The sequence below is a fragment of the Argentina silus genome (genome assembly GCF_951799395.1).
Source record: "Argentina silus genome assembly, chromosome: 12".
Taxonomy (NCBI): Eukaryota; Metazoa; Chordata; class Actinopteri; order Argentiniformes; family Argentinidae; genus Argentina; species Argentina silus.
In genome coordinates this window covers 19,290,082-19,294,229 of record NC_139666.1, presented here as the reverse complement: position 1 = coordinate 19,294,229, position 4,148 = coordinate 19,290,082, and positions in this window count along the sequence as shown.

Sequence of the window (4,148 nt, the reverse complement as noted above, 5' to 3'; positions counted from 1 at the left end):
AAAGCAAAAGGAGAAACACATCTAAGGTCCATTCATGGCATCCAGTATATAGTTGAGTGTGCACTAAAATACAGTTTCTAGCTGTTGAGCTGGAAGAAAATTGCTTTGTGCATGACCTCGGTAAGAAATAGCCCCTGGTTACGGCCATGGGTGCATTCAAACTGTCATACTCTCTTTTACTGCCTATTAGTGCATTCACATATCACTCCATTTTAACGCTTCAATGCTGTATGTCTGGACTCTTGAGGACAACACTGCACAGTTCCACCCCACCAGCCTCTGATATGAGTATACAGTCTACATACAGCAGTGGAGGCTGGTGGAGGTAGAAATCGGAGGACGGGCTCATTGTAATGCATGGAGTGGAATGAGGATGTGTGTTTGATACCATTCCTCATTCCGTTCCGTGCATTACAATGAGCCCGTCCTCCGATTTCTACCTCCACCAGCCTCCCCTGCAGTCTACATACAGTGGGGGTGTCAGACTTGCAGAAACACATGAGCACCACTTTTCAAGCATCATTATGTGCTATGACGCGTGTGTGATCAAAGTGTGGGGTGAGCACTCTCTGTCATGGAAGTGTATGGTCTGATAATGGAAGGAAATAACTGTCTCCCCTCCATCTCAGAGATTCAACGTTTCAAAGGCTTTAAGTTGAAATGTGACCATCCTGCCCTGTTAACTCAACCCTGCTTTACAACGGTGTCAGTGAGCAGACAATCACTCCATTCAATTGTTTCTCTACTATCCCCCTCTGGAGTGCTGTCTAGTCTGCCCTTGTAGAACCTTCTGCTTACCTGAATACGAAACACACACACACACACACGCACACACACACACACGCACACACACACGCACACACACACACACACACACACACACACACACACACACACCGAGGCAACAATGAAGCACTCAGGGGCTTGCCCCCTATGGAAAACGATCCCCGGTTTAGGATCAAAGAAAGGATCCCTCTCGTGCTCTCCTAAAGAGAAAGATGAGAAAATGAACAGATGATTTGGAATACCCAGGCCTCTTAATCTGTTCACAATGGACTCTTCAGATCAGAGGACATCCTCAATGAGGAGAGAGAGAGAGAGAGAGAGAGGGATGAACCGAAAGTAGCAGAGAAAGACACATGGAGAGAGAGGGAGGGAGGGATCAAGGTTTGTGGGAGAAAGAAAGAGACGGAGAGAGAGAAAACAAAGTAAGGCTTCACAGATCGGCAGTTTGGAAAGAGAGGATGAGAGAGAGAGAGAGAGACAGAGACATAAAAACAGGCCACATTGACACATCCAGCTCTATTGAGTAGAAAGCAGATCTGAATAGCGTTCCGCCTGTCTCTGTGTCATTGAAGTGGTTTAAAGTGACAGACATATACCACACCCCCTCTTACTGCTTTATGAGACACAACGTGAGAGAGGAGAGAGGGGGGAGGGGGGAGGAGAGGAAAAGTGGAATGTTGTTGTCGTTCTCTTGTGTTGCGTAACATCATGTTGCAGCCAGGTGATATGGCCCCGGGGGGGGTCAGAGGTCAGAGGTGACTCTAAACCTGGAGTCAAGGCCAGGCACGTATCCCAGCATACCTTGGTCCTTATTTATCTCTCTTCAGTGGGGCAGAGTTACCAATCACCTCCTCAGCTGTTCTCCAAGTATACACACACACACACACACACACACACACACACACACACACACACCCACATACATTCACACCCACATACATTCACACACACACACACACACACACACACACACACACACATACATACACACAAAGACAAATATACACAGATACTCACACACATCCTTCTCAGCTGTCCTCTTCTACCGCAGTGAGAGGAGAGACACTGTCAGACTCCTTACATAAATGTAAACATACATACACACACACACACACACACACACACACACACACACACACACACTGTGTACATGTGCTATGGTATATACTGTATACCTACATCTTAGTTTGGTTCAGTTACAACACTCCCCTCCCTTCAGCCTCAGGGCCATCTCCTGTGTGTGTGTGTGTGTGTGTGTGTGTGTGTGTGTGTGTGTGTGTGTGTGTGTGTGTGTGTGTGTGTGTGTTCTTTAATCTCCTGTCTCCTGAGACAGTGAAGGACAGCCGTGCTCAGTAATACTGTTGAGCCAGCGCATGTCACCGTGGTGTAAGCACATTTTCTGACACACTCAGACCACTGTTGAAAAACAACAACTCCCACGAGGGTCCCCTAGTTCCCCAAAGCAGTCACAGTTTGACAGTCTGTGTGTGTGTGTGTGTGTGTGTGTGTGTGTGTGTGTGTGTGTGTGTGTGTGTGTGTGTGTGTGTGTTTGTGTGTGTGGTTGTGTGTGTGTGTGTGTGTGTGTATATGTCTGTGTGTGTGTGTACACAAGGAGCATGTTAGTGCATCCATCGTTCATAGTTAAAAAGGAGGGACAGTGAATTGGTGACAAGTTCATTTATTCCACTGGAGCCTCAGTCCCCTGGGACACAAAGATCAAGTACCTGGTTGGACATGGGACATATGTTGATGGTGTGTGTGTGTGTGTGTGTGTGTGTGTGTGTGTGTGTGTCTGTGTGTGTGTGTGTGTGTGTGTGCGTGTGCGTGTGTGTGCGCGTGTGTGCACATGCATGTGCATGCGTGCAAGTGAGAGTGTGTGTGCTGTGTGTGTGTGTGTGTGTGTGTGTGTGTGTGTGTGTGTGTGTGTGTGTGTGCGTGCGTGCGTGCGTGCGTGCATGTATGTGTAATGCTGACACAGGTGTTACGCTTCTCGTCGGGTGGGGTAATGGTGGGGCACATAATCAATGCGACAACTTGAATAGTACTGTAAATACATGACTTGGTCTGCAGGGGTGATAATAGCTTTATTCAACAGCCTCAGAGAAACACCGCGGTATAACATCCCACACAAGAACAAACACAACACACATATAGCCAGATATCCATTAACTAACACACAGTCACAGACATACTCTATACCGAGAGTGTACACACAAATGAATGACTACATTTGTAGTCAGGCCTTTGTTTAATAATTCAGTGGTTGCTGAGAATGCAGAACCTGTTTGTAATAAACAAACACAATTTACAAACATGGACAACCAACACGCCCAGCCACAAATACTACATACTCTCTCAACACACCGTAGAAATAGCCCACGCCACATCACATACGATAAACCATGGTCATAATTTGAAACCATGCCGCATACAACTCTCCATGACTGTTTGTCTCGCATTTCAACGCAAGGTCAAAATCCCTTCGTCTTTATGGTTGTTTTTACACCGTTTTTACACCGTTTGTTTTTACACCGTTTTTACACCGTTACTGCTCTGTGTAGTAAAACGTCCCTGAATACCTCACTAGTCAAGTCAGAAATCAAGTCAGCATAGTCTTGTATGAATGTACAATCACTAACAGTTAGATTAATATTAAATGTAGATTCTTAGATTCATATTAAATGTACTTCATTAGACTTTATCTTTAATGTACCTGTAGGAGGGCAATAAAATAAGCCACGTAGCTATCCCTTAGTCCAAACCCATGGCTAGTCTTACTCTAGGCTACTCTAGACTAGCCCCTAGTTAGCCGTTAGCATGTTATATGCCCCTGTCATGTGGTGTAATTGAGCTTGCGTTCGGGTAGAGGGTGTTTTAATGGTGCTTGACTGCATGGAGAGAGGTAAATGATGACTTCACTCAGCATGTAAATGAAGGAGCCGGCACGTTGAGATATGCATGCAGCTAGCCTGTGATATTAACTGGGGTAATTTAGCATGAAACTCAGTAAGAGGTTATTTACTAAGGGTGATGCAGTGATATATATCTGTCTGACATGCAAATGAGAATGTAACTTACTGGGTAGTGTTTTAAACTCAGCCACTGCACATTGTGCAATGGGGCGGATCCTCTATCATAACCCTTTACATGAGATGATGACATCAAGATAGATAGGCTAAGTCAAACTTAGCCTGCAGAGCATTGCTTTTCCAGATATACTTTAATAAACATTAGTTCATCATCATAATATCTATTCAAATGTTTCAGTGACGTAAAATCAGAGCAGAGATGTTTCTCTGTAGCCTCGGGTTATCTCAAAGTAGAGTGGATGAGAAAAAGAGGGGCGCTGTTAGAATTTTTTT